Genomic DNA, 23,534 nt, shown 5'->3' on the forward strand with positions numbered 1-23,534 from the left:
CAGCTCTCAGCAAAGGACAGAATCTGCCCGCTGTCTTTTCTCCCTGGCCCCTGCCTAACTGCACACCCCTCTTGGCTGTGCCACCCTCTTTGATATGCCCCTCTGAGCCAGGCTTCCTTTTTTTTTTTTTTTGCGGTACGTGGGCCTCTCACTGTTGTGGCCTCTCCCGTTGCGGAGCACAGGCTCCGGACGCGCAGGCTCAGCGGCCATGGCTCACGGGCCCAGCCGCTCCGTGGCATGTGGGATCTTCCCGGACCAGGGCACGAACCCGCGTCCCCTGCATCGGCAGGCGGACTCCCAACCACTGCGCCACCAGGGAAGCCCCAGGCTTCCTATTTATTAGCTATCAATATCCACCAAGGGCTGGCTCTTGTCAGTCTAATTTCGAGTTGCTGCTGCCGCTTGACACCCCGCACTTTATCAACCACACACTGCTTGGCTCCTATAACCACTGATCTCAGCGTTGCGAATAAACAGCAACACCGAGGCCATATTTTCTGGTCCCTGTCAGGCCTCCGCTTTCCTGGGTGAAATACAAGTCCTATTAACATGCTCCTCCTCATTGCCTCTGACAGTTTGAGTAATTAGGCCTCCTCTTTGGATGACCTCTGTACTAACACGACAAGGAAGTGAATATAAAATGAATAGTTTGCCCACATAATGGGCTACTGTGGGTTTGGGATTTTTATCAGATCAGTCAAAAGTTCCCAACTTGTTTGAGATTCCATGGCGAGCAGCAGCTCAGGAGGATGGCTTCTGGTCCACTGGGCTTGTCACTTAGAGATGGGACTTGATGCCATTTGCTCCAGGCCAGGGAGAACCCTACCTGACAAACAGCACCCTGTCTGCCGAGAATGACCCTTTGTTTACGCAGCCCAGGTCATAGAGTACAAATCTAATGTTCTTTAAATGCTATCAGGTAAAATAACCTTTTGTTTTCAACAGCTTTTCTCTACCTCTTCTCTCCCTCCCTGCTGGAAAACACAGTATGTTAAGTTTGTTGCTGCTTTGCCTCACAGAATGCTAATGCAGGACCATTAGGAAAGAGAACTTGAGTTAAATGTCCACCGTTTCATCATCACTCGCTGTTTTCAGGGAAATCAGTAACTTGGACAGGAAAAGTCATTTTAGACTTAAACTGAGCATGGGGGTGCTCCAGCAGTCTTGGCAAATAAGTTGGCCTGCTTGTTTTCCATTACGGGAGGGCGGAGGGGGGTGGAGTCGAGGGATTCTCCTCGCTGCCTGTGCTGGGAAGCACTTCCTGAGCCAGGGAATGGCTTGCGAAGCCACTGACCAGATTGAAATGTAAGCGGGGCTCTCTAACTGCTTTGCTGAGCAGACTCTGTACATGTTTTAAATCCTGCCTTCAAGGAAGAGTGGAACAGCCAGGGAGAGTATGGAGGCTGCAGGAGGGAAGCAAACAGGGACAAAGGTGCCAGGAGATGGAAGAGTGTCTGTTTCTTCTGCATACTTACACTGTTTTTTTCTTTCCTTTTCAGTGAGTTAATTTATTCTTTTTAAAGTCACAACTTGTAACAGCTAGCACTTTTAAAAACATGCTGTTCCATTACAATGTCTTCCAAAGAAAAATAGTTTAGTGATGCTGAGATCCGGCCAGTAAATACCTAGCACAGAGCTCAGTGCTTGCTAGGTGCTCAGTAAATGGTTGTCGGGTTGAACTGAATTGAATCTTTGCACAGGATGAATTTCTAGAGGGTGGGATGCTAGGAGCAGGGAGTAGGAGAGGGAACTTGCCAGTATTCTCTCTCTAGCATATTCCCTTTTCTGTACGCAGTTGGAATTCCCAGGGCCAGGGAGGAACTTGCCACCTTTATCCTTGACCTCAAAGCTATTCATTTTGTGGCAATCCAAATTTGGGCTGGGTTAACAACAGCTCTTTGCAACCAGCTTAGTGAAATACTGGGTGGTCCCTGGAGAAATGATTGTACTAGTAGCAAATGGGGTACTCAAGAAGGTGCATATCCTTCTACCATCATCTTAGAGATGAAAACATTGACACTAGGGAAGGGAGAAATTGCTGGATTAAAGGTTACATTAATTCAAGCAGATATTTGTACATCCATGTTCAGAGCAGCATTATTCACAATAACCAAAGGGGAGAGGCAACCCAAGTGTCCATCAACAGATGAATGGATAAACAAAATGTATGTACCTAAATGGAATATTATTCAGCCTTAAAAAGGAAGGACATTCTGACGCCTGCTACAACATAGATAAAACTTGAAAATATTATGCTAAGTGAAATAAGCCAGACACAAAAGGATGAAGATTCTATGATTCTGTTTAGATGAAGTACTTAGAGTAATCAAATTCATAGAAACAGAAAGTAGAATGGTGGTTGCCAGGGGTGGGGGGAGGGGGTGGGGGGAGGGGAGTTACTTCCGGTTGGGGAAGGTAAAAATGTTCGTAAGATGGAAGGTGGTGAAGGTTGTACAACAATATGAACGTACTTAATGCCACCAAACTCTACTCTTACGACTGGTTAAAATGGTACATTTTATGTTAGGTATATTTTACCATAATAAAAAAAAAGTTTACATTAACTAGTGACAGATTGGACTGGAACTCAGGTCCCAGGTCCCCTGATTCCTAGTCCAGTAGTGGAAAGGAAAGATCTTTGCCTAGGGGTCAGAAAGTGTGGATGCTAGGTCCATGTATTAGTCAGAGGTCTTCTGACAGATCACGTCAGCCCTTTGAGACTTATTTCCTATCTATGATGTGCAAGGGTTGGACAGTATTCCCATTATGCCAGCCTTACACAGACAGGTTACTTCCTCATCTACTGGTTCTCCTGTGGATATTTTAATGAGGCCAGCCTGTTTTTTGCTCTCTGTATTTTCTCTTTGTCACAGGTCATTCAGGCAATGACTGAACACCTAGACTAGGTGTTGTCAAGGGAAAAGAGTGGAAGAAAAAACAAAAGCTTTAAAGGGATTGTTCATCTCCCCCAAACTTAATTTCACAGTTCCCAAAGAGAAAAAAAAGAAAAATTAATGCAGTTGCTGTCAAGAAATTGCTGTGTGTCCTGTTCTTTCATCCCAATGTGGGTGATCACTGACTCCCAGAAATCCTGACAAATACAGTCAGAGGACATGGTGAAATTTATTTAATTAAGGCAGTACAGGGGCTGGTTCCATGTCATACACAGTTATAGGGATTTAAGAACTTAATGTTGTCGTGAGTGCATCTGAGATTGTTTAATGTTTTGGTGCATTACTGAATAATTTAAGCATTTTTAGACTAGAATAAATAAACAAGTGGGAAAAATCAAAATAAAACCAAAAGGAAAAGTGGAATGGAGCAAGATTACAATAAATGTCTTTTTTAAAGTGAATTAATTTGTTTATTCTTGTTAAATCTTAACGTGTAACATTACTTGGCATCAAAGTAAATGTGCATTTTATGTCTTATGTCAGCCCTGAGGTGAGTTTATTTGGAATGCTTATTTTAAACAGATTTAGCCATCATGGAAGTTAGGTCATCTTGGAAAAATGAGTTCTGTCTTAAAAAAAAAAAAAAAGAAAGAAAAAGAAAAGGCTGACATTTTGTATGTTTGAGAGTAATTCAGAAACCACTATTAATTTCCAGTCTTGTTATGGACTACTTCTTCAAAACAGCAAGTGCGTTTGATATGTTTGAAACACATTGTGAGACAAGCAAAACAATTTGGATCAATTGAAAGTGACAGCCCTGCCCCAGCACATGGCTTTATTTTCATTAGGTTAGAATGCAGGTGGAATGCAAATCATGCCTCTCATCAGTTGCCTCTCTCAATTTCATATGTTCTACCTTCCTGTGCTTTAAGGGCAAAGTTTTCACCTAACATTAGGATTCCATCCTGTTTGGTTTCTTTTTGACTTTCCCAGCCATTTGGTTTTGTTACTTGCTTTTGAACTCATTACCAAAAGCTTTAATCAATTTCCATTCCAAGTAAGTGCTTTTGCTTTAACTCTCACAAGATCGCAAGAAGACAAACAGGTTTATTTGGCTTTGAAAGGAGTGCTTCTTCCCGAAAATTTTGTGTTCCTTAGCAACTTGCATTCATCCATATATCAAATGTGGACTGAGAGCTGTACACGATTCGGAGCACCTGGGTGGGAGGGAGAAACATAAGGTGGGCTCATCCCTGCTTAAGACGAGTTTTTTATTTAGTTAGGCAGTCTGCCTTCTGGTGAGAAATGTCACTGATTCGTAGTGTTTTCAAGCAGACAGAATTCCATCCAACTAGTTACTGGTCATTCTCTTGAGACAAAAGATCCCTGAGGAGGTGTCTACTATTGATTAACCCCAACTGCATGCAAAGCGTGCCGTTCCACTCTCCCTTGTCACCTCTGGGAAACACTTGGCCTCTCTCTCGCCTGTCCCCTTTCACTCTGTCTCTCCTCCACCTTCTCTCTTTCCCTCCCACATCTTGCCTCTTCTCCCTCCAACACTGCCCTCCCACAATGTGAAAGGAGCTCACTGAGACAAGACACCGACCCTGAAGTCAAGCAGACCCGAGCTTGACTACCACCCATGCCGCATGACCTTGGACAGGTTATTTAACTTTGCTCAATGTCAGATGCCTCAGGTGAAAGCAGAGATGGTACAGATACTGAGAAGTCGTTCTCATAAGCTCCAGCATGTAAAGCAGTCTGCCTAGCGCCTGACACAGAGGAAGCTCTCACTAGTGTTAACTGTTTTTACTGTCTTCTCATCGTAAATGCCGTTTCTGTTTTATGACTTTTTAAAATATATTATTTCCTGCTAGATCCCCAGCAGAGTGGATGGGGAAGCAGGTGTGGAGGACTGGCTTCAGGAATCTGTGTGTCTGTGAGCAAAGGGATGTATTAATATGGCATCTGAGGAGTTTCTCATGTGATGGATCCAAAGCAGATTAGAATCAAAGATTAATAATAATAACTATATTTTTTTTAAAAAAGAGCCCCATTGGATAGTCTGCTGAATTATCACCTTGCATGTGATGTTCTGGGACTCTCCCAGTGGAGGTGGTCATTTCAGTCTCTACACAGAGTGTAGAGTAACTTTTGTTGTGTGACTGAATGAGTGAAATAATGAATGAATGCCAACACTTTTCACATTGTTTTTAAATATTTTCATATCTGTTTCCCTTATCAGACCATGAAATTGGTCATATTCAGAGCAGTGCCTGTCTCTTCCCCTTTCCCTGCTGCCCCGACATAGTATGCAATCAGCCAGTGTTTCTTTGTTGCTTTTGTAGACTCTTCCTATCAGAGACAATTCTCCAAACACTCACAACTTCATTCGACTAAGTTCGCACATCATACGTCTTAATTAGTTGGACTCTGTTTCTTTTTTCTCTGAAACACCCCTGAAGTATTTGTCTCAAGGCTACTCTTTCTAGTTTTCTCCCCTTCCAGAGTCTCAGAATTTTCTTCTTAAGCTGCCGTGCTTGAGGGGTCTTCTCTGTGCTTCTTCAGATTCTTCCTACTTCCTTCCACAGCTTCCCAACAATTCTTATATTTCTACTGAAACCAGGTTACCTTGACCATGTATGAACTGCTCCCTTCTCGCCATCTTGAAACAACTTATTCCACAGAGCCAGAGATCAACAAACGGAAATACTTGTTTAACGGTCTACTAGGTGCCAGGCACTGGACTAGGCTGTGAAGATACAGTAGTAAACAGGATCTGCCTCATGGGACTTAAGTGTCTAGTAATGGAGCAATTCAAGAGTGATTGAATTGCACTCTGAATGTTGCAGAGTGCTAAGTTGGCAAAGGAGGGCAGCCTAGCCTAGCCCGAGGGAGGGTCTCTGAAGACTGCCGTGTTCCCACTGAGTCTCAGGAATGGGGAAACATGCAAAACAAAGAAAGGGAACAAAGAAAATACAGGCCGTGGTGCTGGAAAATCATGTGGGGACCAAAGCTTTAGAAATGTTTCCCACTTTCATAGTTGAGATTGAATTAAAAGACAAAGTGGGAGAGCAACATGAGACTGAACCACAGAATCACAGATGTGTTGCCAGGCTCCTGGAAGGAGGGGGCATTTTTTTTTTTTTTTGTAGGCCTAATTAAGCTATTACCGCAAGATTAGAGTCGACTGTAAGTACTTCATACATTACAGATGTTTCTCAAAGTGATTGGTTTCATAGAGAGGGTGGTGGCAGATGTTTTACAAAACTATGATCTCTCACTTGTTCCACTTCTGATTCCCACATGGAACAGATGGTCTTGATTGTCTCATGGTCAACCCAGAAGTATGAAAGTCTAGGACGATTAGAAGGAGCATAAACTGCTACTTAAATCTTTTCTCAGCAGCGTTAGAAAGCATGTGTTTCTAGTAATAACTCCTGGAACTATTTGGTCAGTAAAGGCTTCAGCTGTCATTAAAAGGGCATTTCCTTGGTTTTAACTTCTTTTAATTAATTAAAAAATATGTCATCTGGCTATGGGGAGGTAGGGGCCCTTCCTAGAAACAGGGAAACAGTATCTCTGAGGCCAAAAAAGCAGTATTTCCCAAAGAGTGTTCTGAAAAGCAGCAGTCCTGCTGGGTAGCTCCCAGGATGAGGAGGGAGAGGAGGGATTGATTTGCAGTGCTTCTCACTGTGTCCTCTCGGAGTGCATCGGTGCCACTGTGCGCTGATACCCTGAAGGCTCTAAGTCCTGCAGCAAAGAAACTTCTTTAGTTTCACTCCACTTTTCACAAATATGCTTGACTACAGCACCCTGTTTTTAACCCCAGACCTATTATCATTCCACAGAGCACACTTTGGAAAACGGGGCTGTAGTGGGGTCTCTTAACATCCTCTTGTGATGAGTCCCAGCTGGTAGGACTCACAAGCGTGTGTCCTTCATACAGAAGTCAACGGCGAGGCTCAGCCACTGATGTGCTGGCAGCACCGACTCAGCCCTGGTTGTTTATCAAGTGAAATGAATGTGTCAGTAGAATGTAGTAGGAAAACATTTGGGCTTGGAGGCAGACAGTCAGGGCCTCGTCTTGGCCTGGCACTTACTAGCTTTGCTACCCTGGGTCAGGAACGTAACCCTATTGAGTTTTTCTTCTTTTATCTGGAAAATGCTGTAACGGTACCTGGTCTTCTGCCCTCTTAACCATCATTCACTCAGTGCTCTAGAGTCTAGAACCAGGGGTAGGGAAACTTTTTCTGTTAAGGGCCATAGAGTAAAATATCTTAGACTTTGTGGACCATATGGGCTCTGCCATGACTACTCAACTCTGTCACTGCAGGGTGGAAGCCACCACAGACAATATGCAAAGGAATATGTATGGCTGTGTCCCAGCAAAACTCTATTTACAAAAACAGTCACCACGTGAGATTTAGCAATAGGCCATAGTTTGCTGACCCCTAGTCTAGGGTCTGTTGAGGGCTTTACATATATTGCCTGTAATTAACCCTGTGGGGTAATACAATTAATACCTTGATTTATACCTGAGGACAGGGAGGCATAGAGATGCTAAGTAACTTGCTTAAGGCAGTTAAGTAGTTGCTAAATCGGATTAAGAGCTACGCTCTTGGGGGCTTCCCTGGTGGCACAGTGGTTGGGAGTCTGCCTGCCGCTGCAGGGGAGACGGGTTCGTGCCCCAGTCCGGGAAGATCCCACGTGCTGCGGAGCGGCTGGTCCCGTGAGCCATGGCCACTGAGCCTGCGCGTCCGGAGCCTGTGCTCCGCAGCGGGAGAGGCCGCAACAGTGAGAGGCCCGCATACCGCAAAAAAAAAAAAGAGTTATACTCTTACCTTCCGTACTAAACTCCCCTCCTTATGACATCACAAAAACAGGTTCTAAATTACTAAAGGTATATCCAAATAGGATGTAGTACTATCTGAGGAAATTCCCTTTTATTTGGCTGTAGGAAGCAGTTCAGGAGGGAAAGCGTGTATTATATAACAAGCTTACCATTTCCTCTTATCCTCTCTACTCCTACTTCTATACTATGTCCTAGGGCCCCACCTATTCACCTCTTCTCCTTTAGCAGTGACTGGGATTTCTAAGGCACCACGGTTGAAAGAGGTCGCCTTTTTCTGGAAGTTACCAAAATCCACCAGCAGTCTATTGAATGTAACAGTGACACTGCAAATGTGCCCAAAACGTCAAACATCAAAGTATTGGGATGCTGTAGACTTGGATTTACAATAGGAGCCTAGAGTTGCAGCAAATGCAGACTATTTCTTAATAAAAAATAACCCCGTGTACATTCATTTATATTTTTCTTCCTAAGTGGAGTAAAACTAGCCCTAGGGTCAAGTTTGAAATTATTTTCATAATTTTGGGTAATTAAGACACTTCCCAGATCTCATTAGCAAAAGCCCAAAATAGAATAATTGCCATATAATTAGTGATTGGCAAACCTTTAGAGGTTTAGAGAGTTTGCTCTTCTCTGAATCTGGAAGTACCAGGGCCTAACCTGAGTTTATCTGTGCCTGGGATGTCTCAGAACCAGACAGTGTTCCTTTCTGCATTTATTTATTTTAGTCCTCTTGACTTGTTCTACCAAACCCCTTATCCTTCTATGATTCCTTGGACACATTCTGTCATTTTTTACTGAAATCTTTCTCTCTTGCTGGAGTTCTGTTCCTTAACAGCTGGTTAGTGTGTTCCTTCTTTGTGTCTAACACGGGTCAGAATGCTACAGGATTACAGGAAGGGGGAGATGCTGTCCCTGCCCCCAGGGAGCTTTCAGCCTGGGTAAGGAGATAGGACTGCATGGTAACAGCTCAAGAAAGACAGGATGACAGATCATCCCACCAAGGCTGCTGTGCTCTGAGGTTTAGAGGTGGAGCATCCTACTTTTCTCTAGCGTTCTAGATGCTTCTCAGGGTTGCCTGGTTATGGCTGTTGATCTCACACTAACTCTTAACTGGCAGTGCAGGTAGGACACAGATGAACACTGTTTTATCCCTGGAGAAGCTGAAGCACAAGGGAAAACAGTAATTGCTCCAAAGTCACACCGTTATCTATGGGTTGAGGAAAAAAAAAAAAAAAAAACTAGTCTCCTGCCCTCTGGCCGCACCTGTTTCTTCTGGGATGCAGGGCACATGGCACATGGTTTCCTAGCGTCTCACCCCTTTATCTTGTCAAGAGGAAGAGCGTGAACTTTGAAGTCGGGCAGGTCTGCATCCAAATCCCAGCTCAGCCGCTTGGTTGTGACTAGTCGGTCAGTGACTTAAACTTTCTTCATAGATATCTTGAGACTATCATTCCTACCTTGCAGAACTCTTAGAAGGATTAAAGAGAGGACAGATGTAGAAAGCACCTAATAGATGCTTAATAAAAGGAAGCTGCTATATTTATCCTCCAACTAGAGTTCATCACTCCACACATAACTTGCACCACTTACTTCTTCCCAAGCCTGTCTCCTTTACCAGACCATGAATTCCTTAAGAATAAGAGCCATTTCTTGGCCATCTGTGACACATAGCAGGGCTCAATACATCTTATTCATTTAACAAACACCTAACACTTAATGTGTGTCGGGCACCATTCTGTTTTACATATTTGAACTAAGCTTCCTAATAATCCCTAATAATAGGTAGAAAAACTATTATTTCGATTTTACAGATGAAGAAACTGAGGCACGAGCAGGTGTGCCAGAGCTCACCCAGCTAACAAGTGGTGGAACAAAGATTCAAACCCAGTTGTGTGGCTCCAGAGTCTGTGCTCTCCCCCATCGTGTGCTGCTGTCAGGTGGACTGGGTGGCCAGGCCTGTCAGATCTGCCACATTCCTGTTCCTTGACCCCAGAGGCCCATTTTGTTAACAAGTCAGAGACTCTCTCATGAGGTCAGATTCCCTCAAACTGCCTCCCTCTTACTGCCCTTGATCACTTGATTTTGATCTCTTGATCTTGAAGTCACAAGTAAAGATGACAGCTGGGGCTTCCCTGGTGGCGCAGTGGTTGAGAGTCTGCCTGCCGATGCAGGGACACGGGTTCGTGCCCCGGTCCGGGAAGATCCCACATGCCGCGGAGCGGCTGGGCCCGTGAGCCATGGCCACTGAGCCTGCGCGTCCGGAGCCTGTGCTCCGCAACGGGAGAGGCCACAACAGTGAGAGGCCCACGTACCCCCCCACACACACACACACACAAAGATGACAGCTGAACCGCAGGCCTGAATTTCAGTGGAAAATCTGGAGGTGTTTTGAATAGAGGGAGATTCTCATAAGCCAGCTGGGTCGAGGAAGGCTGGAGACTGGACTGGGTCTAGAATTCAAGTGAGTGTTGATCCGGAAGAGCCCCAGATCATGTAGCCTAGATAACAAGGCAGGTTCTCATCCTTCTGCAAGGAAAGGACTTCCTTAGAAACAGGGCAGTCCCCTCCAAGCACCCTCGGAAAGGACTGCTCCATTCTAGGGTTGGAATATGATGGAGAAGAGAGAATTTTTCAGATCTCGCTTAAGAGAAAGTGGCAAAAAACGATTCCATCTTTTGGTTCCCAATGGAGCTTCTGTCTCAGGTAAGGTGTGCAATCATTTGCAAAGGTTTGTGATCAGTTTAACAGAATCATAGAAAAGCTTGAATGAACAGGGAGAGGAACATATTAAAGCAAACATAAAGTAGTAAAGACAAGATTGATCATGAGTTGCGGGTAGGTAACTCAGCGTCTAGGCCTGGTTTTTTTATTGCATCCCTGTGTTGTGAACCCAGCAACTCTGAGGTAGGCCTGGTGATGACAGTATCCATTAAAGTTAATTTCCTGATAGAGGCCACTTAAATCTGATTGTTGTTTTAATTTCCTCCAGCTTAAATAGAGGAAGTTCTCTGCACCTCCCACAGCCAGCCCAGGCGGTCTCAGAAAGGTGATATCCATCATGGCCTTGACCATCCAGAGATGACTGTCATGGCCACTCTCTCTAGGCAGAAGGTGACCTCTTTATTTATTGCTGGAACCTAGATGTTGCCTGGTTTGGGAAATATAGACACTCACCTTAAAAGGCTAAAGGTACATTGACTTCTTAAGTGAGACATCTCTTTCTGTTACTCAGCATAGGTCCAAATCCATATAGATCTTTTTTTTTTTTTTTTTTTGCGGTACGCGGGCCTCTCACTGTTGTGGCCTCTCCCGTTGCAGAGCACAGGCTCTGGACACGCAGGCTCAGTGGCCATGGCTCACGGGCCCAGCCGCTCCGCGGCATGTGGGATCTTCCCAGACCGGGACACGAACCCGTGTCCCCTGCAGCGGCAGGCAGACTCTCAACCACTGCGCCACCAGGGAAGCCCCATATAGATCTTAACGGGGAAAAGCTGGTCCCTAGTAGCGTGCAGAATAACTATTGAGGTAAGAACCAGGATTTCCAAACTATGTATCCTCATTTTGTTGTTGGAAGAACGAATACAAATACAGACTAAAACCTCAAAGCAGGAGAGAAAAATCTCCCGATAATACTAGCAAACACAAGGTTTTTGAAATACCAGGCCCTGTTGGAATCTTGTGAGGTCGGTTCTTGTTGGTATCTGCATTTTTACAAGTGAGGAAGCTGATGTTGAGAGAGGTGAAAGAAGCCGACAGCCAGGATTTGGATGAAGGAGGTCCTGCTACAGAAGCCAGCTCTTTTCCACAATACCAGTAGGTCTCAGAACCCACAGAACAAGCAGCAGCCCCTGGGACCTTGTTGGAAAATGCACATTCTCAGGCCCCACCCTAGACCCCTGCTAAACTTTGAAATGGGCCTTTCAGGCGATTCTGATGCACCCTAAAGTTTGAAAACCACTGCACTACACCATGCTCCCTCTCCAGACTTTTTTCTTCCGTTCCATAAATAATTCTCAAGTATCTAATAAGGGGCAGGCACTGTTGGAAATACAGCAAAGACAGAAATGCCTCCCCTCATAGAGCTGACAGCTTAAGAGAGTGAGACAGACACGAAAGAAAATTAAGTAATTGATACACCAAGCTCTGTGCTCTCAGGTTGGCAGATTACATTGTCAGACAGTGAAAAAAATGGTATGCCGAACCTCAGCCCTCTACCCACTGATGGGCAGATGAAGGAACGGCTGCATACAAGGGTTTAGCAGCTGTGACCTCAGGTGACACAACTGTTTATCATTCAGAGGCAGGTTTAAAACCCAGGTCTCTGGGTCCCTGCCTGGAGTGTTTTGCTACAGTGCTAGTCTGGACATGCTTTCCTGAGCTCCCCTGTCCTGTTATCTTGTCAGGAGAAAAACATGAAGTTTATAGACAGGCTGACTTGAGACCAAATCCCTTCTCTGCCATCTACAGATTGATCCCACGTGGATTAACATGGGGACTTTGACAGTTGTTGGTAAAGACAAAGCTGGAAATTCAAACCCCTGGTTACTTCTAGCTCACAAAACCCAGAGAAACTCCAGTCTAGGGAAGAGAAAGGAATGATGTGCAGGCAGGCTGTGCTGGCCAGCTGGGCGTCACTGCTCCTGGGCTTGCAAACTTCCTGTCCTTCACCGTTGTGGTGGTTTGGGGGAAATACGTTTTCCCCCTTTCTCCTTGTGGTGTGCTTAGCTAGCATCCTCTAAAGCAGCCCAAATGTGTGTATACTAGGTATTCTTCCAAATGTAGAGCCACTGTGATTGACTGTCACTGCCACGACTGGCTCAAAGCTTTTTGTTTTAGGGAAAGTGAGCAAAGCTCTAATGCTTGGAAATTTCCACTTGTTGAAAAAGCCAGACAGTGCCACATTTGACACTGTTCATTAAAAGGCTTTGAGAAGAAAGGATTTGACTAGTCAGAGGCTGGGGCCATTTCTCACAGGAGATGGTGTGTCCCTGGAGAGGAAAGGTGACCTGAGAAGAGTGGGGGGATACCAGTTCTGGTTCCCTCATCCTCTAAGACACTGGCACCAACAGGGAAGTACACAGAAGTGTGTTCTTTGCAGAATTACTAACTCAAAGCCTACAAGCAAGAGCTCCTTAGGAACTCACACGGAGGCTCTGCTAATTCTGATTTAACTCGTGGTTGTGACATGCTCTGCTGGCTCCAGAGGAACTGGAGCAGCAGATTTGAAGGAGAGATGCAAATGCTGAAACTGTGGGCACTGGAGGGAGAGTCAGGATCCTGACTTTACCAGTCAGATGTGTGACCCTGTGGAGTGATTTAAACACTGTAGACCTCGCCTCATCTGATCCTCTGTAAAACAGAAAAAGTAGCAGTTGTATCTCATAGGGTTGTTGTGAGGCTACAAAGAGGCAGTGTAGTGAAAGCACCTGTCAGATGACTGTCGTATTGTTTTGGTACTGGAGTAAAAACAATCACATCAAATTGTAACTCTTCTTTTTTTTAATAAATTTATTTATTTATTTATTTATTTTATTTTTTTGGCTGCATTGGGTCTTTGTTGCTGTGCGTGGGCTTTCTCTAGTTGTGGTGAGCGGGGGCTACTCTTCATTGTGGTCCGTGGTCTTCTCATTGCGGTGGCTTCTCTTGTTGCAGAGCACGAGTTCTAGGTGCGCGGGCTTCAGTAGTTGTGGCATGAGGGCTCAGTAGTTGTGGCTTGTGGGCTCTAGAGCATAGGCTCAGTAGTTGTGGCGCATGGGCTTAGTTGCTCCGCGGCATGTGGGATCTTCCTGGACCAGGGATCGAACCCGTGTCCCCTGCAATGGCAGGCGGATTCTTAACCCCTGCTCCACCAGAGCTTCCTATGTGTCAGGCACTGATCCAAGCACTGAATCAGTATTTATTTAAACATCCCTAGTACCACTGAGGTAGATGGTGTTACCTCATACACTCTGACAACCAGCAAGATTTGTAAAGTGTTGTATTTAAGCAGAACCAAAAATATGCCTGTGCTTGTCATATTCTGAAAAAAAGTGATTTCAATTTTGAAAATCTCAACATCTTTAAGGAAAATTATTGCTCCAGAATGATAAATCAGGATGGTCTATGGAGTCAGGTGTTCCCAGCATAGAACCCCGCCCCCTGGGGATAAACACGCACCTGCTTGGGAAGTGCAGCTCTGCCTTCCTTTTTCATCTCTCCTCTGCTATTCAGGGGCCATCATAGCTGAGCTGGTGATGTTGAAGGGGGCAGGTGAGGAAGGGAGAAGCCCCATGACCTTGTCTCTTCCCCCATCCCCTGTAGCAGGAGCTCGGGGCCCCAAAGGAATCTCCATCTCCTCCCTCCCACCGCCTGCCAATTCCAGGTCCCCATTTTCCTCTTCAGCTCCCCAGCAGTGCAGTGCCAGTATGGTAGGCAGACTAAGGGCCCCCCAAAGATGTCCCCATCCTAATCCCCAAAACTTGTGAATGTCACCTTACAATAGCAAAATTGATTTTGTAGGTGTGATTATATCAAGGACAGTGAGCTGGGGAGATTATCCTGGATTATCTTGGTGGGCTCAGTATCATCACAAGGGTCTTTACCACAGAGAAGCAGGAAGGTCAGACTGGGAGAAGATGTGACTGCAAAAGCAGAGGTCAGAGTGATACAGGGCCAGGAACCAAAGAATGCAGGTGGCCTCTAGAAGCGAGAAAAAGCCAAGAAATGGATTCTCCCCTAGAGCGTCCAGAAAAAAGCCAGCCATGCCAATACCTTGATTTTAGTCAGATGAGAATGATTTTGGACTTCTGACTTCCAGAACTGTGAGATAATAAATGTGTGTTGTTATAAGTTTGCAGTAATCTGTTATAGCAGCAGTAGGAATCTAATACACTAGGATAAAGTAAACCTGATTTTCTCTGAAGCATGGATCTCTTTTGTGAATACAGACCCATTGTTAGACTTTGTCTGTCTCTGTTGCAAAAGAGGGAAACTTGTAACCCTTAGAAGATTTCCAAGTCCAGCTTTTTAAAGACTCATGGGCTGGGACTAATGTAGGTGAGGAACTAATATAAGAAAGGAAAGGGGTGATGGGCCAACTGAGGCAGCCTGGACCTGCCCCTTGGACAGTGTTTCGAAAAAGGACTTTCAAGGAGATTGGTTTCCAGGGTTGATTTGACATGGTCATTAAACACGGGTCTCTGTGTGACTTTGGGAATCTGTCACCTCTCTTTGCCTCAGTTTCCACATCCATAAAATAAGGTTAATCTTAGCCTCCACCTCAAAGGGTTGGATGTGTGGGCATTAAGTGAGTTCATGCATGTGAAGTGCTTAGAACAGTACCTTCTTCCCACATCGTAAGCTTTAAATAAATGTTAGCTATTATTAATAGGCATCATAGAAAAAAGTGGGACAGGATTCATAGGGGCCTGATATGTTTGGAACATGTTTGGTTACATAAACATTTCTCTCCTGCTTGGTTTCTCGGAGCTATTGTGGCAGCGTTCACGTTACAGCCCCAAAGTGGAGGGGGAAAGCAGTAGCATTTCTCAAGCTTACTTAACCCTAAACCCTTTGTGATCCAGAACACTCCCAGTGAATCAGCTCTATTGGACATAGTATGGGAAATACTGCCCTGGAAAGTTACACCAGGAAACCTCAGTTCACTTCTGTCTAACTCATAGTCTCTGCCCCTGGCCCCAGAGCCACCACTGAACTGGGGACTGGGGAGCCCCCATCCCACCAGGGCAAGGACAGATGAATCCCTAGCATCCAGAGCTGAAAAGTAGGCTTTTTGCCAAGTTCACCTTGTTCTAAGCAGTGAGGGAGCTCTTAGCATTGTCTGTGTTATTGTCTATTAGTCATGAGTTAGCTTGGCTCCTGGGGTCTTGCCTGGGAACGTGGTGTTGTTTCCACAGCACGACACTTAAGTTCCAACCAGCCTACCTAGAAACAGTCTAGAGCATAGTCCGTTCACAATTTGGGGACCAGTTGGTTCAGCTTCAAAGTAATGCTGTCTAGATGTGAGCAGATAACCTAGAATTTATATATCGAAATCTTTATCGTACTCTTCAAAGTGAGCAATTTTCAAAGAGGATGTGTGTGAGTACTGTATAGGATGGAAGTATAACATTCAGTTGTATTCATTCCGGGGCAGGTGTTTAAAACAAAACAAAACACTCCTGTGTCTGAAAATAAAAACCACTTTGGTGTCATTACTTTACATAGGCACACCTTGTATAAACATAGGAAATCTAATTTCTGAGGAATTTCGTTTCAAGAAATCAGGGCTGGCTCACATAAAGATGCCTTTCAAAATAGAAATATAACACATTTAGTTAAGCTCAGGCTTTTGTGTTTTGTTTCATTTTGTTTTGAAAGCTATAAAGAAGTAAACTGTAACCCTCTTTATTTTTAGCAGACACCTCTAGAAAACCTTGAACAATGTTCTATTTATAAAACAAAGTCTGATGGTTTTTGTTTTTTTGTTTTTTTTGTTTGTTTGTTTTTGTTTTTTTTGCGGTACGCAGGCCTCTCACTGTTGTGGCCTCTCCCGTTGCGGAGCACAGGCTCCGGACGCGCAGGCTCAGTGGCCATGGATCACGGGCCCAGCCGCTCCGCGGCATGTGGGATCCTCCCGGACTGGGGCACGAACCCGTGTCCCCTGCATCAGCAGGCGGACTCTCAACCACTGCGCCACCAGGGAAGCCCCCAATCCAGTATTTTTAAATGGCCTTTGTTTTTTAAAAACCCAAACCTTAATCTATCTTGCCCTACTCTAACCTCCAGACACACTTATTATCTGGATCACTCCCTTAGGTACTTATTCTAAACTCTTCTTGCTTTTTTCATTATTATGAATATTTTTTTGACATCTGTCATGTACCAGGCACGGTGCTAGATCTCAGGGTCCCCAATATAAATAGGACATGGCTTACAATCCATTGGGGAACGTAGGCATATTCATAGCACAACTTTGACTCACAGGCTTGTTGGAATGAGGTAGGAAATAAGTTCAACACACACACGTACACACACAAGCCAGGAATAACTCATAGTATGAGAAATTCCACAAATGATGATTAAAGAAAGTGCTGAGGGGATCAGGGAAAGCTTCTTAGGGAAAATAACGAGCCTTAAGGGCTCAGTAGAATTTTAATGGGCCGAGATGGGGAGAACAGTTTTGCTGGTGACTATCTCGTTATCCCTACCAGATGGCAGGTTGGGATGGTCTTGCATTGTATTTAGATCCCTGGAGGCCTTGCCAGAGCCTTGCAGTGGAAGGTGCTCGATAACGTTTGCTGAGCCCAATTAATAATACATGGTTGGCTGGCACACAGCGACAGAGACACCAGGGTCTGTCTGCTCGCTTTAACCTCTGAGTTGAAGGGGCAGCTTAAACTCTCACTCATTCCTCTGATTGTGTGTCCTGCCAGTTCGCAGCCACAGTTTCCTCACTTTACTAAATCGATCTGGACTGAAACTCGTCGTTTAGAGCCAAAATGGTAGATAAATGGAGGCCAGCACTTTAACATACATCTGACCTACTTGTCACTTATTCTGGCCCCTCTGAGATTTTCAAACAGCACAAGCAGGCAACACAGACAGCAGTGATATGGGAATTCGAAGGCACTTCATCAGAAGGCACTTTTTGTATAGCTGCAAACTCGTTTATGTAGGCATTTGGGTGACAAGCTTGCAAGTTTCATCAAAATCGTTATCCCCCTTGCACAGCAAAGGAAACAGGAGATCAGAGACGTTACTTGCTCAAGGTTTTGTAGCAAGTAAGTTGGAAGAGCCTAGACTAGCACCCAGGTCTTCTAATGCCAAGTCAGTACCTTCCAGTTCCTTATCCGAGGCTGGTCCACCTGTATCCAGATGCCGCCACTCATTGCTTTGCGATAGATCCGCTCAGTTCTTTGGTATCTACATTGTAAATCTGAGAAATGGAGAGAGAAGTACACTTTGTGAGGGTACGAAGAAGATAAATTAGGGAACAAACACCTAAGGGTTGGTGATATTAATATTTATAATGATATTAACATTCATAATGATGAAACAAGAGCTAACATTGAATTCTTTTTTTTTTTTAATAAATTTATTTATTTATTTTTGGCTGCGTTGGGTCTTCGTTGCTGCGCGCAGGCTTTCTCTAGTTGCGGCGAGTGGGGGCTACTCTTCATTGCGGTGCGCAGGCTTCTCATTGCCATGACTTCTCTTGTGGAGCACGGGCTCTAGGCACGCGGGCTTCAGTAGTTGCGGCGCACGGGCTTCAGTAGTTGTGGCTCACAGGCTGTAGAGCACAGGCTCAGTAGTCACGGGCTTAGTTGCTCCATGGCATGTGGGATCTTCCCGGACGAGATATCAAACCCGTGTCCGCTGCACTGGCAGGCGGATTCTTAACTACTGCGCCACCAAGGAAGTCCCACATTGAATTCTTAATATAGGGCAAACACTCTGGGAAATGCATTACATACATGATCACAGTCAGTCCTCACAATAAACCTGTGTGGGTGGTCCTATTATCTCCACTGAATAGATGAGAAAACTGAGATCAGACGGATGAACTTGCCCAAGGTCACATTGCTGAGTGGAAAATAGTCAGAATTTGAACCTAGACCTGTCTAACTTTTAACCATTCATTTGAAATCACTGGAGTACAGAATTATGTCCATGCCACCTCAGCTGTAGTTGACCTTGTGCAAGTTACTAAAATTCCTATTTCTGTATACCGTTTTCTCTATAATTAATACCCTGCCCACCACTTGGGGGTAATTGTGAACTAATAAATGTGAAAATGATTTGTAATGAGTAAAGTACTATGCAGCTATATAATGTTATCTACAGTGAAACGGAAATCCCTCAGTAAGATGAACCACCCCCAGCAGACTGGTGCCTGGCATGTAGCAGATGCTCAGGAAATGTGTATTGAATTACTTGAATGAATAAAAGACTCTGCTGCTCAGGACGACTTTCTGTCCCCACAAATGGTAATGAGGAGGGGAGAGATAGAAGGCAAGCCGTACGTCAGCTTCCTGAGCTCAAGTCCCCCAAATCCACCAGTTTCTTCACCCGCTGGAAGAAACTGCTTTGCAGTCTAAGTAGATAACGAATCCTCCAAATTTCTCCATCCCTGCTCAAGTTGCATTTGACTGCATGGAGATTTTTACACTGGATAGATTTTTTCCAAATTATAGGTGGTCAGTATAGAAAAAGTAGAGAATAATAGACAAATAGAAAGAAGGGGAAAAAATCACTCCTGGTTCTCCTCCCACCCCTGAGATAACCATTTAGCAGCTTGATCGCTTTCTTTTCTCTAAGCATTTTTTACATCCTTGCGTTCATACTGGTCTGCGCTTTGGCTTTTCCACTAACCATCACGGAACCATCACATTTCCTCATGAAGTTACAAACTCTTCATGAACACTCACTCTTAGTCAGTTCAACTGACAAATACTCAAGCATCTGCTCTGTGCCAGGTGCTAGGGACACGGTGGTGAACCAGGCCAAAGTCATTGAACTTCCAGTCTTCCTTGTTACGTTTAATGACTGGCTGCCTAGTATTTTATGGTCCACTTATCACTTATTCTCTTTGGGTCTATTTTTGCAGGAGCAGGCTTTCTTACCATTGCAGTCCTCCCCCTGGTCCCCCCAAATATGAAATTGTATAAAAAGAAACCAGCATTAGCAAAATAAATGTGTGACAACACATGCTCAACACAGGCACATTCTAAACTAAACTAAACATAATAAAATATTGTATTATCCCCTATTTGGGGGCAGAGATTTTATCAGTCCATCCCTGCTGTTACATCAATTCTTAAGAGTTCACTGGGTAACAAGACCAAATCCAGGTAATCCTGAACCCACCTTTCCTCTTTTTCTTACTCTTTTGGGAAATCTAAGTTAGAAAAATACTGTTTCTGGCTAGGTTTCTGTGACATGTCTACAGGGTAGGGGTGGGGGCAGGTGCTCTCTGCTGAATTTGCTGAGTACCTGGCAATCTTCCCGCCTCCTTCCCTGTCCTGTTTGTCCCCTGCTTTAGAGCCAGCCAGGCATGTGACGCACGCTGCCCTCGCAGGCTTATTTTCTAGTAGGATGTGGTTCTGTGTTTCATGGTCCTGGTGTTGGCTGCAGAGCTTTCTTAAGGAGTGTGCAGGAGGAAGTGGAAGGAGACCTCCCCCCCGCAGAGTCCTGCCAGCTGTGCCCCAGGTCACCTCCTATCCAGTCTGCACTTGGAATTGCTGGGTTCATTCTCAGATCATTTTGACATTCCCCAAGCTCTTTGGAAATTAGGTTATTTTGGAATGAAGCCCGGCATTTAAAGACTTCTGTCCAGGGCAACTTTACCTATGAAATGGTGAGCTGTGGGTTTATCCTGGAAACTGTATTCAAGTTTGTATTCCTAGCAACGACCTTGCTAGAACCCGGCTCATAACAGGCATCCAGGTCATGTCTGTGGAATGATTAAATGCCCCAGAAGGACCATATTGATCCCATCCTCTGAGCTTTCAACCCAGTACCTGTGTACCTCCTGAAGGGAGGGACTCAGACTCATCATCCATGACGCCTTATGGCCAAGCTTAGTGCCTGGCATATCCTAGACTTACAGAAACCTTAGATGAAAAAAAAGTGAATGTTGTATACCCATACAGTGGAATACAGTGGAATATTTTTCAGCCACACAAATGAATGAATTTCTGATACATGCTACAACATGGATGAATCTTGAACATATTATGCTAAGCAAAATAAGCCAGACCCAAAAGAACAAATATGGTAAGATTCCACTTACATGGGGTACCTGGAGTGGTCATATTTATGGAGACAGAAAACAGAATGGTGGTTGCCAGGGGCTGAGGGGAGGGAGAGATGGGGAGCTATTGTCAATGGGTACAGAGTTTCTATCAGGGATGTGAAAAAGTTCAGGAGATGGATAGTGGTGATGGTTGTACAACATTGTGCAGTACTTAATGCCACTGAATTATACACTTAAAATGGTTAAAATATTAAATTTTGTTATATATGTTTTACCACAATAAATGTTAGTGGAAAAAAAGATGATTGCTGCTTTTCTTTTTTCTACTCCTCTCCACCCATTGAGCCTTCTTTTCCTTTCAGACTTGGCCCTGATGTCCCTCTTTGAGGAATTCTCCCTGCTGGGGATTAGATATCAATCAACGCATGTTCCATTGAGGGCTGCTCAGGTCAAGGCCCATCGTGGTCAGGGTACCCTGGTACTTGGTCCTCTGATTTCCTTGCCCACAAAACAAAGAGCCATTTCTGGAAGCACCAGGGCATAACCCCGAGTCCACTTCACCGGCCCACCAAGACAGAAGTCCTGCCGTGGTCTTTCCTCTCCCCTGTCAGGCTCTTTGCATGATGGATGGGAATAGTCTCCCTCACAACCCTATGGGAAGGAAATCTATTGGAAATCTTTCTCTTCATGCTGTGAACTTGTTTATAAGATTAAAGGCAGGTATGCTTGGGAGGACCAGGCAAATGCTGTAACATTATTTTTAATAATTCAGGGCACACCAAGTTCAAAAACAGGTCAGGGTGGGGTTTTTTTGTTTTTCTGTTTTTTGTTTTTTTTGTGTGTGTGTCTTGGCTCCTAAAGCAAACTCTGCTTATTCCATCTCCTTTCCAGCAAGAGAGGAAAATGGGTAACAGGCTTAATTCTGACACTTGCTCCTTATTTGTTACAAAAAGGGGACACCGTCGGCGTGTTTGTCAAGACAGCAGTGTGTGCTGCCTTGGTTTACGAAACCCCTATTTGTAGCTCATGGGCCTCAGGTGACTACCTTGGGTATGATTGTTCCTATCCTGTCTATGGCAGCAGACCATATTATTCAACCAGGCCTTCCCTTTATCAAAACAAGATCTCTTGGGGGCTTCCCTGGTGGCGCAGTGGTTAAGAATCTGCCTGCCAATGCAGCCCTGGTCTGGGAGGATCCCACATGCCACGGAGCAGCTGAGCCCGTGCGCCACAACTACTGAGCCTGTGCTCTGGAGCCCGTGAGTCACAGCTGCTGAGCCCACGTGCCACAACTACTGACGCATACATGCCTAGAGCCCGTGCTCCGCAACGGGAGAAGCCACCGCGTTGAGAAGCCCGCGCACGGCAACGAAGACCCAACACAGCCTAAAATAAATAAATTTAAAAAACAAAAAAAAACAGGATCTCTTTTCATCCCAAGGACCTTATAACAAAAGACCAAGCTACAAAGCCATAGTGAAGTGATGGGACTAGACAGCTGGTGTGAGAGAAGCCGGCACTGCCCTTTGGAGGCAGCTGAGTCCTGGTTTGGGTGAGGCAGGCTTCCCAGGCAGCTGCCCAGAGGTGTCAATCTTGCCCTGAAGTTAAGCTTTGCATCTCTCTCCTAGTGATGTCAATTACCATGTGCGTGTCTTTGCTGCACAAGATGTGACGTTCTTCCGTGGGCTAATGCAAGACAGCCTTTTAATTGCATGGAAGAGTAACTTCCAGGCTGCCGAGTGGAGGGACTTGGGGAGGGAGAAGGCTGGCTTCTTAAACAAACTCCACTCCAGAGCTATGGAGAGAAAGGGAAGCAAGGAGGGGAGCGGGGCAGGTGTCTGCCTTTCATCTGGATATTCAGGATGACACATCTGGTGCCAGGGAAACTGCTATTTCTAACTGACGGGAAGCTTTGCAGTCAAGGGAGGGCTGAGCTGTCAGGTGAGCCAGAGATCAAGAATTATCATGACAGCTTCATGGCATGTGAAAGGCGCTGTGAAGTGCGGTGTGATTTTAACCAGCGGTGGTTAAATTAGCTTCCCTTGGACCTGGTGTGATGTGTAGTCGGAGAGGGGCCGATGGTGGCTGGGAGTGCCGGGCGTGGAAGAGGTTGTAATTCTGAAGCACCACCATTTAGAAAAGAAAGGGATTGTGGAAACTGGCTCCTGGTTTCTGAATTTTTCTTCCCAGAGGTGCCAGGCGGTGGTGATGGCTTTAATTAGTAGTGTGTCGATTCCTCCAGTGAACCTCTCTGAGCCCCTATTATACATATTCCAAGGACCCAAAGCGAACCCCCTCCTTGAACTTCCCCAATTTAAACTCCTGTCAAAATCTAGCCACCTGTACTTGCCGGCTAAGCAGCCTTGACTAACCGTTTTACCTTGTGATCTCACATTCCACAGGATTGTCTATGCAAGACTGAGCCAGCCAACAGGCGAAGGAGTGAGTGCCTTTCTGAAAAACTTCCACTCAAAAGTGAGCTGAGGAAGTGCCTTTTAATAAGTAATCAGCCGGAGGAAATCAGGCTCTATCTAGCCATCTAGTAATGCTTGCCTACGCACTGGGGACTTTTCCATAGTCTGGAGCAGCAGGGTCTAGATTTGATGAGCCATAGCTTGAGAAATTCTAGAGAGAAAAAAATAACATGAGCAATTTTGTGTGTGTTTGTGTGTATATATACACACACACACTGCCAATGTATATCATAATAAATTAGAAGCTGCACATTAATACTCTATGGCAGTTCTCTGCCAAAAGTTTTACATAAATTATCTCATTATCTCACTTTATCCACGTGGGTGGATATTCTGCTTCTTTTTTTTTTTTTTTTTTTTTTTTTTTGCGGTATGCGGGCCTCTCACTGTTGTGGCCTCTCCCGTTGCGGAGCACAGGCTCCGGACGCGCAGGCTCAACGGCCATGGCTCACGGGCCCAGCCGCTCCGCGGCATGTGGGATCTTCCCAGACCGGGGCACGAACCCGTGTCCCCTGCATCGGCAGGCGGACACTCAACCACTGCGCCACCAGGGAAGCCCTCTGCTTCTTTTTGAA

The 23,534-nt window shown here is 45.1% G+C and overlaps 1 protein-coding gene across 1 annotated transcript in view; it reads left to right on the forward strand.

Annotated features, from left to right (window-relative positions):
* MPPED2 (metallophosphoesterase domain containing 2) overlaps positions 1–23,534 on the forward strand; it is a gene marked incomplete at both ends in the record, with an annotated part of 168,680 nt that overhangs the window by 131,536 nt on the left and 13,610 nt on the right. The window lies entirely within an intron of this gene.

Source organism: Hyperoodon ampullatus, assembly GCF_949752795.1.
Source record: "Hyperoodon ampullatus genome assembly, chromosome: 7".
In the NCBI taxonomy this organism is placed as follows: domain Eukaryota; kingdom Metazoa; phylum Chordata; class Mammalia; order Artiodactyla; family Ziphiidae; genus Hyperoodon; species Hyperoodon ampullatus.